General features: G+C 54.6%; 3 non-coding genes across 3 annotated transcripts; 1 reads left to right on the top strand and 2 right to left on the bottom strand.

The window, feature by feature from the left end:
* Positions 1–36: 36 nt before the first annotated feature.
* On the bottom strand, positions 37–189 carry LOC140214991 (5.8S ribosomal RNA). The gene has a single exon (XR_011891913.1). It is a non-coding gene; the product is annotated as a 5.8S ribosomal RNA (ribosomal RNA).
* Positions 190–1,763: 1,574 nt separating this feature from the next.
* On the bottom strand, positions 1,764–3,578 carry LOC140214994 (small subunit ribosomal RNA). Its single transcript, XR_011891916.1, has one exon. It is a non-coding gene; the product is annotated as a small subunit ribosomal RNA (ribosomal RNA).
* A 5,386-nt stretch (positions 3,579–8,964) lies between these two features.
* On the top strand, positions 8,965–9,156 carry LOC140214992 (U2 spliceosomal RNA). Its single transcript, XR_011891914.1, has one exon. It is a non-coding gene; the product is annotated as a U2 spliceosomal RNA (small nuclear RNA).
* The last annotated feature ends 3,344 nt before the right edge of the window (positions 9,157–12,500 follow it).

Below are 12,500 nucleotides of genomic sequence, written 5' to 3'. Positions count from 1 at the left end.
TTCCCTGTGCGCCGAAGTCTCTCTTGATATGTGATCCGACCCTCAGACAGACGAAGCCAAGGGAAGACCCAAGGCCGCAATGTGCGTTCAAAGAATCAGTGCTCAGTGTGTCCTGCAATTCACACCAAGTCTCGCAGCTGGCTGCGTTCTTCATCGACCCGAGAACCGAGTGATCCACCGCTTAGAGTCGTGAAAAATAGTTTGTTCAATTCAGTACAGTACAACCAGGGTTTTAGGCACGTGGCGTCTCCCTGTGTGTGGTTTCGAAGAGCGCCTTTCGGCGTGCGCTCCTCCAGTCTCGCTCTTTCGGCGGCCGCGTCTCAGCAGCTGAAAGCCTAATGGCACTCCACTCCTGCTACTCGCGCGTGTGTTTTGCGCCCACGCCTTCCTCGCTTGCCCTCGAGGCACCTTATGCCGTTTGCGCGCACTCGAAGCCGGTTTTACCTGCCAACCATCCACCGGACCCGTGTGTCTCGTGTGCACGTTCACATCGCTCCACTAAAAATTGCAAAGAGCGACAGAGCCATGATTAGGGCTAAGCCGCTGTGGAGTCTTTAACGGCTACACGGCCACGGGCAGGGCTTCACCCCCATCGACGTGCTTCGCTTCAGTCAGCAGTAGGTTCATAGAAGGGCCTCAAACACACACACACTTTCGCATCGGCAGATCGCCGCAGCATAACCGCTGTTGATCCAACAGCCTACTTGAGACGAAAGACAAGAGCCCGGCGCGCGTACTCGCGCAGCTCTCCAAAACCACTCGGCCAGTGCCAGGGACGGCTCCCTGCGCCGGCGCCACAACAAGTCTACTTGAGGCGGAAGACGAAGCCAGCAAGGGCCTGGCCGCAAGTGCGTTCGAAACCGGGACTACAGTCCCTCGTCTGTCCGTACTTCCTCTTTCGACGTGCGGCGCCTTCCCAAAGCGCACAAGTCCGCTAACCGCAGAACGCTTCCGACGTAGCAAAGCCGCGTTTCCTTCGGTACTTCGCAGCAACGCCGCCTTTCCCTCGGCGGCGGGCGAATAGCCTGCAGACGTCGTCGCATTAAACCGCGATCTCGACACCTCGCGCGTCACGAGCAGGAGCCGACCGGCAGCCTCCGGCCCTTTCGGACTCGGTGGCATTTGCCGCGGAGGACGGGAGAGCACTTTAGGCCACGGTTCCTTCCGTACTTGGCAGCCGCACCCTCATACCGACAGTTCCATGACCGACCGAGCGCCACACCGTTCCTTTAGTACTTGGGTGGCAACAAAGTCGGGTCGTTACTCCATACTCGCCGCAGGAAGCGACCGGCAGCCGCCAGCCTTTTCAGACTCGGCAGCGTTTGCCGCGGAGGACGGGAGAGCGCTCGCACCACGGTTCCGTGTGTGTACTAAGCGGCAGCGGCATTAGCTCTCGACCGTCAGTTCCTTGACCGACCGCACGCTTCGCCGTTCCCCTCGTACTGGGCAAAGCAGCAGGTCGGGTCGTCTTACTCCCATTCCGCGCAAGAGCGCCAAAGCGGACAGAAAGCCCACCCAGTGTGCGTTACGCCGTTTCTACCCGCGGGCGCGGCCAAGCCAACCGTCCAAGGTTGCAGCCGGCGTCCACTGGGCGCAACAAATTTGGCACGGGGCGCCCCTCAAAATTCAGGCAGTCCCCGGCATGTTCGGGTATAGCCGTCCCCGCGTCCAAGCGGGGCCAGCGGCGGAAAGCGTCGGGCGCAGCGAGCTGCTTCACCCACACGGGGTAGAAACAATGGCGCTCGCCACCCTTCACAATCCGGTAATGATCCTTCCGCAGGTTCACCTACGGAAACCTTGTTACGACTTTTACTTCCTCTAAATGATCAAGTTTGGTCATCTTTCCAACAGACCGGCGCAACCGAAAGGCCGCGCCGGACATCGGTCCGAAGACCTCACTAAATCATTCAATCGGTAGTAGCGACGGGCGGTGTGTACAAAGGGCAGGGACGTAATCAACGCGAGCTTATGACTCGCGCTTACTGGGAATTCCTCGTTCAAGGGGAACAATTGCAAGCCCCTATCCCAATCACGAAAGAAGTTCCACGGGTTACCCAGTCCTTTCAGACAGGGATAAAGACACGCTGCTTCCTTCAGTGTAGCGCGCGTGCGGCCCCGGACATCTAAGGGCATCACAGACCTGTTATTGCTCTGTTTCGTGCGGCTAGGAGCCGCTTGTCCCTCTAAGAAGGTTGTAAGGTGCTGGGAACCCCGCACCTATTTAATAGGCTAGAGTCTCGTTCGTTATCGGAATTAACCAGACAAATCGCTCCACCAACTAAGAACGGCCATGCACCACCATCCACCGAATCAAGAAAGAGCTCTCAATCTGTCAATCCTCCCAGTGTCCGGGCCGGGTAAGTTTTCCCGTGTTGAGTCAAATTAAGCCGCAGGCTCCACTCCTGGTGGTGCCCTTCCGTCAATTCCTTTAAGTTTCAGCTTTGCAACCATACTTCCCCCGGAACCCAAACACTTTGGTTTCCCGGAAGCTGCCCGCCGAGTCATTTGAGTAACTCAGGCGGATCGCTGGTTGGCATCGTTTATGGTCAGAACTAGGGCGGTATCTGATCGCCTTCGAACCTCTGACTTTCGTTCTTGATCAAAGAAAACATTCTTGGCAAATGCTTTCGCAGTAGTTCGTCTTGCGACGGTCCAAGAATTTCACCTCTAGCGCCGCAATACGAATGCCCCCGTCTGTCCCTCTTAATCATTACCTCGTATTCCAAAAACCAACAGAACAGAAACGAGGTCTTGTTCTATTATTCCATGCAAGTTTATTCAGGCGACTCGCCTGCGTTGAGCACTCTAATTTTTTCAAAGTAAAAGCACCGGCCTTCTCGAGGCACACAATGAAGTGCACCAAGAAAGGACCGGCATGATGTTCAGTCCGAGCCGTCGCATCGGGTAGATGCACTACTCGTCTGGAACTGAGATCCAACTACGAGCTTTTTAACCGCAGCAGCTTTAGTATACGCTATTGGAGCTGGAATTACCGCGGCTGCTGGCACCAGACTTGCCCTCCAATTGATCCTCGTTAAAGGATTTAGAGTGTACTCATTTCAATTACGGGGCCTCAAAAGAGTCCCGTATTGTTATTTTTCGTCACTACCTCCCCGTGCCGGGAGTGGGTAATTTGCGCGCCTGCTGCCTTCCTTGGATGTGGTAGCCGTTTCTCAGGCTCCCTCTCCGGAATCGAACCCTGATTCTCCGTTACCCGTAACAACCATGGTAAGCAAGTAACCTACCATCGAAAGTTGATAAGGCAGACACTTGAAAGAAACGTCGCCGGCTCGTGGCCATGCGATCAGCACAAAGTTATCCAGAGTCACCACACAATACGGGCCGAAACCCGATCGATCTTGGTCTAATAAAAGCACCCGTCGCCCAAAGGGCTTCAGGCTCACTGCATGTATTAGCTCTAGAATTGCCACAGTTATCCAAGTAGGAAGAAACGATCTAAGGAACCATAACTGATTTAATGAGCCATTCGCGGTTTCGCCTTATTTCGGCATGTACTTAGACATGCATGGCTTAATCTTTGAGACAAGCATATGATTACTGGCAGGATCAACCAGGTAATCGTTCAACTGCGCGTCCAGCCTTTCAAGCAGGCCGGACGCCGTTTTTGCGATGCCGAGGCCACCTTCAGGCGCCCCAACACGCTTCGTTCTCGCAAAGGGTAGCACTTTGCACAGTCCGAGACGACGGCGTTCGAGCTCGCTACGGCGCCCTCCCCGCAGGGCCGGGTATCGCCACGCGGCAAGAAGCACGCAACATTCTCGATAGACCGGTTGTGTCGACTCGATCGCGGCTTGCGGTTTCTCTCGAGCCCGCAGCACTGGTGGACCGACCGACACTTGCAACGTAGCCGAGACGGCAAAGCCGCTAGGCGACGGGTCACGCCCGCGCCTTCGGCGCTTTCGTATTTGATTCGTCCGAGGACGATGCGGAACACACTTCGATATCGTGGAAAAAGCGTCGTCCGACAACCAGCCCCTAACGCATCAAGCGGATGAGGCTGCAGACGTCAGCTGTGGGATCCACGGGAGCGATACCGGGGACACGCTTGACGGGCACGAAGCCCGCCGCATATCAAACACCCAGGTCGCTTTGGGGGCGACTGCTCTCTGGGACCCCCATATAATAGCAGCGATAAGTACCCAGACCTCCATGGGGCCGTACTCGTGCCACTTTCGACGAGCGTTTGGCGAAAATCGTGCCGCCTCGTAACGCCGCGAGCAAGATTGAAAGCTTACGTCGGCAGCACAATGCCGAAGTCGTGAAAGCGCAGCGCGTCTACCGAATGCGCGAACGGCAATTTCTCGCTAATGGCCAGTACGGTTTCCTGCACAATTGCCTTTCTGTCGCCCTACGGGGCCCCCGGCCGATCGATTCGAGGCACGCTAGCACGGCCCCTTCGCCATTTCCGAGCACGAGTGCGAACAGTGCGGGCGGCGTGCTCGACGCCCCGGCTGACGTCGTTTCGGACTTTGTCTCTTCGCGTGCTCGCGGCAACGCCGCGGCCAACGACGACGTCTGCGCGGTTCTTTGCCGGTTCCCGGCGTGCTATAGTGCAGCCCTCTGCAGGGTGACACCGGCTCCGTCGTGGCCGTGCGGCGGCTTGTACGCAAAAGTTGCGTCAAAGGCGTCGCGCTCGCGCCGCCCCGGCACACGCGGTTTCGGACTTTGTCTCTTCCAGCGCTCGCGTAGTCGTGGGCACGATTGTCGACTTCGGAACGGTGCGCGGACACCGCCACGAGCACGCGCAAGACGAAAATCGCACTACGGTACAATGTCGGCCGGGGCCCTACGGCCCCTTACAGTAGCAGCGATAAGTGCCCAGACCTCCATGGGGCCGTACTCGTGCGACGCGGCGGCGTACTGCGCCGAGCCGAGCGCCAATATTTGGCTTTTGCAGGGCGGATTCGAGCTCTGGCGATTGCCGCGGTACCGCCGCTCACCGATTCAAGGCACGCTAGCGCGGCCCCTTCGCCATTTCCGAGCACGCGTGCGAACAGTGCGGGCGGCGTGCTCGACGCCCCGGCTGACGTCGTTTCGGACTTTGTCTCTTCGCGTGCTCGCGGCAACGCCGCGGCCAACGACGACGTCTGCGCGGTTCTTTGCCGGTTCCCGGCGTGCTATAGTGCAGCCCTCTGCAGGGTGACACCGGCTCCGTCGTGGCCGTGCGGCGGCTTGTACGCAAAAGTTGCGTCAAAGGCGTCGCGCTCGCGCCGCCCCGGCACACGCGGTTTCGGACTTTGTCTCTTCCAGCGCTCGCGTAGTCGTGGGCACGATTGTCGACGTCGGAACGGTGCGCGGACTACGCCACGAGCACGCGCAAGCCGAAAATCGCACTACGGTACAATGTCGGCCGGGGCCGTACGGCCCCTTACAGTAGCAGCGATAAGTGCCCAGACCTCCATGGGGCCGTACTCGTGCGACGCGGCCGCGTACTGCGCCGAGCCGAGCGCCAATATTTGGCTTTTGCAGGGCGGATTCGAGCTCTGGCGATCGCCGCGGTACCGCCGCTCACCGATTCAAGGCACGCTAGCGCGGCCCCTTCGCCATTTCCGAGCACGCGTGCGAACAGTGCGGGCGGCGTGCTCGACGCCCCGGCTGACGTCGTTTCGGACTTTGTCTCTTCGCGTGCTCGCGGCAACGCCGCGGCCAACGACGACGTCTGCGCGGTTCTTTGCCGGTTCCCGGCGTGCTATAGTGCAGCCCTCTGCAGGGTGACACCGGCTCCGTCGTGGCCGTGCGGCGGCTTGTACGCAAAAGTTGCGTCAAAGGCGTCGCGCTCGCGCCGCCCCGGCACACGCGGTTTCGGACTTTGTCTCTTCCAGCGCTCGCAACCATGTCGGGGCCGACGCCGACGACTGCGTGGTGTTTCAACGATTGCCGGCGTGACACAATGCAGCTGCGTGCGGGATGCCAGCGATTCCGTCGTGTCCGTGCGGCGGCTTGTACGCAAAAGTTGCGTCAAAGGCGTCGCGCTCGCGCCGCCCCGGCACACGCGGTTTCGGACTTTGTCTCTTCCAGCGCTCGCGTAGTCGTGGGCACGATTGTCGACGTCGGAACGGTGCGCGGACTACGCCACGAGCACGCGCAAGCCGAAAATCGCACTACGGTACAATGTCGGCCGGGGCCGTACGGCCCCTTACAGTAGCAGCGATAAGTGCCCAGACCTCCATGGGGCCGTACTCGTGCGACGCGGCGGCGTACTGCGCCGAGCCGAGCGCCAATATTTGGCTTTTGCAGGGCGGATTCGAGCTCTGGCGATCGCCGCGGTACCGCCGCTCACCGATTCAAGGCACGCTAGCGCGGCCCCTTCGCCATTTCCGAGCACGCGTGCGAACAGTGCGGGCGGCGTGCTCGACGCCCCGGCTGACGTCGTTTCGGACTTTGTCTCTTCGCGTGCTCGCGGCAACGCCGCGGCCAACGACGACGTCTGCGCGGTTCTTTGCCGGTTCCCGGCGTGCTATAGTGCAGCCCTCTGCAGGGTGACACCGGCTCCGTCGTGGCCGTGCGGCGGCTTGTACGCAAAAGTTGCGTCAAAGGCGTCGCGCTCGCGCCGCCCCGGCACACGCGGTTTCGGACTTTGTCTCTTCCAGCGCTCGCGTAGTCGTGGGCACGATTGTCGACTTCGGAACGGTGCGCGGACACCGCCACGAGCACGCGCAAGACGAAAATCGCACTACGGTACAATGTCGGCCGGGGCCGTACGGCCCCTTACAGTAGCAGCGATAAGTGCCCAGACCTCCATGGGGCCGTACTCGTGCGACGCGGCGGCGTACTGCGCCGAGCCGAGCGCCTATATTTGGCTTTTGCAGGGCGGATTCGAGCTCTGGCGATTGCCGCGGTACCGCCGCTCACCGATTCAAGGCACGCTAGCGCGGCCCCTTCGCCATTTCCGAGCACGCGTGCGAACAGTGCGGGCGGCGTGCTCGACGCCCCGGCTGACGTCGTTTCGGACTTTGTCTCTTCGCGTGCTCGCGGCAACGCCGCGGCCAACGACGACGTCTGCGCGGTTCTTTGCCGGTTCCCGGCGTGCTATAGTGCAGCCCTCTGCAGGGTGACACCGGCTCCGTCGTGTCCGTGCGGCGGCTTGTACGCAAAAGTTGCGTCAAAGGCGTCGCGCTCGCGCCGCCCCGGCACACGCGGTTTCGGACTTTGTCTCTTCCAGCGCTCGCAACCATGTCGGGGCCGACGCCGACGACTGCGTGGTGTTTCAACGATTGCCGGCGTGACACAATGCAGCTGCGTGCGGGATGCCAGCGATTCCGTCGTGGCGGTGCGGCGGCTTGTACGCAAAAGTTGCGTCAAAGGCGTCGCGCTCGCACCGCCCCGGCACACGTGGTTTCGGACTTTGTCTCTTCGAGCGCTCGCAGCGATGTCGAGGCGATCGCTTACGTCTGCACGGTTTCCGGTGTGCTACAATGCAGCAGTCTGCCGCACTACACCTCTTGGTTGCCGAGGCCAGCACGGCAATTTACTGAAGCGAGCGCATTGCGCCCAGGCGGCAGCGGACTTTGTGCTTTCGGGAGTGCTCTTGCTGTAAAATTTGAACGGCTGCAGCTGCGCGAAGCAAGTGTACCTATTTTCACTCTCTCTCTGTCTGCCTTTGAGGCGACTGTAATTTCACTTTAAACGCAACTGGAGGCGGGAGCAACCTGATGAGAGTAGGTGGACTTCGGTACATGTTGTAATTTAGAAATTGCTTTCAAGCTTTGAGGACATACACCTTCGCGCCATCTGCTTTCCCCGTCTCTTTGGCACTTTATAGTATGTGCTGCATGCTCTGCATTCCAAAGAAACACGCCTGTGTCTCTCCCTCTCTCACGTTCTTCTTCTTTTTGTAGCTGCTGTTGTAGAAGATGCTATGCTCTTTAATCGCTGTAACATAGAGTGCTTGCACAAGCCAACAACTGTTGCGCGTTTTTTTTTTTTTTTTTTCTCTTCCCAAGACGTTTCTGCCATTATTCACTAACTCTCGTTCTTAGTATGCAATGGAGCGTTAGCTCGCGCCATCTACCTTTCTTTCTGTATTGCAAAGTCCGCAGGTTTTCCTAGTTCCGTACACAGATGGCGCTAATGCGTTTTGGCGCCAGGTTCGAACGACCTCGCTGTACTCGTGTTTCCCATTTGAATGTTTCAAAGGGGTTTGCGACAGGGGGTGGTTCTTGTGCAAGGCTGAGCTTTCCAGCTGCGTTTAAGCTATGCTAGCATGTGTGCGTATATATATATATATATATATATAAATACACAAACACACACACACACACACACACACACACATGCATATATACATACACACACACGGTAATGGTAAAGATGATGAGGTAGCACTTTTTTTTTTTTTTTTACAATGCCTGTGTTTCAGATGGCGATCTTTCTCCCCTCTATGTTTCCGGTGGGAAGGAGTGTGCAGCGTTTTCTATATTTATTTTGTCATTCACTTCTATGTTGCTCGTCTTCGTACATGGGGCATGCTACCTAATTCTACCGGTCGAATCGACACGTTGCGATCCGTCCCGGCCTGTGCCGTATCAAAATTTTCAGTGGGCCTTGCGGTAAATAAAAAGAAATGAAGGAAATGCGCGTAGTATATTACAATTGCACACGGGCTTGAAACGAAGCCCTCAAGGAAGGTCACCTTGAGCGGTCGCATTCAGACGGAAGTAAGCATTCCCCTGGCGCGTTTTTTTCCGCTCGCCTGTTCCGTTTTCTACGAGGTTGCCTTGGTTGGTTTCGCGTTACAAGCAAGCTTGCACTCGGGTCTCGTTTCTACGCGACAGCGTTTCGTTAACAGCGAAAGACTGAGGCGTTGCGAGTTCATCCGTGAGATAGGGAGCGTTGAGTCTGTACACAGGCTGAATTTTATAATATTGCCCACGCTGTTGCTGAGGTTACCCATGTCGGCAGGGCGCCCACAAGGCAGTAGTACAATGAAGTGAAGTGAAGGACATCGCTTCTCGGCCTTTTGGCTAAGATCAAAGTGTAGTATCTGTTCTTATCAGCTTAATATCTGATACGGGTTCTATATGGACCCACGATATTAAACCTATTTTTGGAAGTTGGCGGAGTGCTTGAAGCCTGCTTCACCTCCGCCGCAGGTCGGCCCGGTATTGCACTACCTCCGGGATCGGCCCCGCTCACTTAGGTGAGACTTCATTCAATCAAAATGAAGAGCACAAGCTCAACGCGAGCAGTGACTTGACACGCACCATTCCTATACTACACGCAACGATGCCGGTTCGCGGACCACGAGAGTAATTAAACTGCCACTCCATCTGTGTGTAGCGTCGCACTTGTTGCGTCGCAAATGGGACAGCCGCTCCAGCAAATTTCTAGTTATGGGCTTCGAGAAAAATTAATGAAAGCAAAAGAAAGAACCAGAATTCCTATTTGTCCGATGTCTCTGAATGATTGTCTCCTGTAAAGAGCCACTTGGGGGGATGGGGGGTAGGATTAGCCGTGGGGTTCGCAATCAATATGAATCCCACTCAAAGCCAACACTGGATTTTGGAGTTCACTATCGCTTGGATCCGTAAACCACCGCGGCCACGCAAGCTCGCCCTGCCGCCGAAATCCGCTGCCCAAGTGGAAGAAAGATTCCCTATGAAAGAAAAATAGAGTGCCCGATTTCTGGCAACTACTGTGCAGCCTTTGTGTACACATTTTCGCAGCAGTGGGACCGAGCGCCTCGAAAACAAACTTGTCGTATGCCCAAATGTGGCGAAATATATTCAAGGGTTAAAAGGTGCCTCATCTTTCTAACCTGTATGTTACGAAGACCTGTTGCTACCTTTTCATCATGAACATCATCATCATCATCATCCTGGCTACGCCCACTGCAGGGCAAAGGCATCTGCCATGATCCTCCAAGTACCCCGGTCAGGTGCCGATTGTCGCCATGTAGTCCCTAATCTAATCTGCCCTCCTAACTTTCTGCCACCCCCTGCTACGCTTCCCTCCTCTTGGAATTCAGTCTGTAACCCTTAATGGCCACCGGTTATCTTCCCCCCAGATTGCATGCCCTGCGCATGCCCATTTGTTTTTCCTGGTTTAAACTTTGGTGTCATTAACGAGCGTTTCTTCTCGCACACCCCAATCTGCTCTATTCCGATCCCCCCGTGACGCCACACCCATCATCCTTCTTTCCAGAGCCCGTTGCGTCGCCCTCAGTTACCCTTCGGTAATCCTCAAAGCTTTTTGTTGGGGCACTCGTGGCATCTTTCTCGTTTAATGAAGTCAAATTTTTTTCAGTTTTGGGGGAAAACTCAATGAGCTAGGCGCGATTGTGTCCCTGGCGCCGCTCTCAACAAGATGGCGGCGCCCATGCTTTTTGCCTGCAGGTTCGGCCCTACGCAGAACACGCCTGCCGGGCAGTGTAGCCACGTTGAAGGGGCAAAGCGTAGTGCAGTGAAGCGCTTGCTCGGGCGAAAAACGCAAATATGAGCCAAACAGGAATTTCCATTATTGGAAATTCCAGTTCAGTTTGCGCATTGCGTTCGCCTAAGGTAAAGAACACAAATGCGAGTGCCACAGCAGTCAAGTCAAAGCTTAGGATTGCGTATCATTTTTTTTTTTTTTTTTCTTTTCGTGCCTTTTACTCCTGGCCTGCGTGGCCCTAGCGCGCATGCACACGAAAGTAATGAAATGCTGAAAACACGAAATAATGCGGTGCGGCTGTATCATATCTATTTTGTGCGCTTTGTTCTTTGTGGACTACAGCGGTGTGCGTCATGAGAAAGTTTCGGTGCCCTTCTTGGGTGACCAGTGAAGCTATATTTAAAACCACATTGATTTGTACGGTTATTGCTACAAACTGCGTGTGGGTGTTTTTCTTTTTCGCTGCCAACGATGGGTTATCGCAACCGCGATCGGTTCTGCTGCTACGCTAGACGCGTGCTTGCCAACGGTTGGCTCTATACGCGACCCGCGACGCGTGGTCGGCACATTCAAGCAGTCAATTGCAAACCGTTCCAAGAAAAAGGATGTACTCCACTTGCCACCTAGTTCGACGATTGTACTTTCTGACCCTCGAGGAAGCGCCGCCTTCCCACGTTTTCTATAATACGATAAGATTCAGAGCGACCGCGACCACTTGTCTTTGTCAATATCTCGGAAACGCTTTCTTTGTTTTCTTTTTTTTTTTTTAAATCCAGATACTCAGACGCGCCCGTGTTCACGCGCACTTGTTCTCTCCGATAAGCAGGGAAGCTCGGTTGGGGTGGTGTCGGGCCTTGCGCATGCGCTGCTGAGCTCGTCGCTTCGCCGGCCGGTCGATGCTGGCGCGGTACTGGTAATGAACTTCGACGTGCATGGTGAAACGTCACTTTGTATTGCCACTGTAGACTAGCAATGCAATGTGTTTGCGAGCGATTGGATAAATGAGAAAGCGTGCACTGTCTACAGTTCATGCCCCTCTAGAGTAGTGGAAATGTTGCTCCAAGTGTTAGGTTTGTAATTTGCGCCTACGAACATGAACTAAACAAAGAAAATGGTCTGCAGCCGCCTTCGCTTCATAAAATTCCCGTACGAAGAAATTTCCGTGCGCGAATGAGAGAGCAAAAGAGAGAAACCATGTTAAGAAGAATGGCTGCCTTTTACGTGATCTCGCGCATGAAACCAGACGATAGATTAATTTTAGCCGTTCATTTTGATTTGCCGAATGTAAACCGGAACACTTTCTCCACGCGGTCTTCAGATTTGAATGGCAATCAATCACATCCTTTCTTTTTTTTTTTTTTTTCTGTTTCTTTCTATCTGGAACCGAAAGAATTCAGAACGCCATTTCAATCTTAGATTCGATTAGATATCGCGACTGGTATGCTGAAATATCACGCCTTATCTGGTGTTAACCTTCTTGATCACGGCAATAAAAAATCGCCAGTTCCCGAACTTTAATCGCGCCGAAGATGAACCGATATGCTGGATTCTTATTGTCATGATTTTATAGAAAGCGCTGGTTCTATGGCTAGCTTTGAGGAAAAGAAAAACATCGTTCAGGAATGTATAACTCTAAACAACTAAAAAAAAAAATCTGCCGGCAATTGGTACTACAACGAGAGTACTGAGAATACTGGAAAAGATGAAATCCAATCATGCTGAACTGAACTGAGATTATTTCATCAAGACATGCCCCGAAAAACGTGGCCACTTTCAATGATAATTTCAAATGTGATTTCTTTCTTTTTTTTTTTTCTTTTTTTTTTTTTTTACGACGGATAATAATTATCTTTCCAATGGCGGATGTGAAAATTTCAGAGCACGTCATTTCGAAATCCCAAGGCCCCGGACGCATTCTCTCTTCTTTAAGTATTTTGGTGGTGCACACGGAGGAAAATTTCGCGCACGTAATTTATAAACTAGTAGTTGATTTTCTAGAAGAACACAAAGTGCTGACAAACGGCCAACCAGGACACAATTAAATTGGTATTACGCACGGTTTCGAAGCCGCGGTAACAAAAGGGTAACAAAGGGACGTTCATTTCGTG

This window comes from Dermacentor andersoni, unplaced genomic scaffold (genome assembly GCF_023375885.2).
Source record: "Dermacentor andersoni unplaced genomic scaffold, qqDerAnde1_hic_scaffold ctg00000775.1, whole genome shotgun sequence".
Lineage (NCBI taxonomy): Eukaryota > Metazoa > Arthropoda > Arachnida > Ixodida > Ixodidae > Dermacentor > Dermacentor andersoni.
This window is presented reverse-complemented; position numbering and strand designations above follow the sequence as displayed.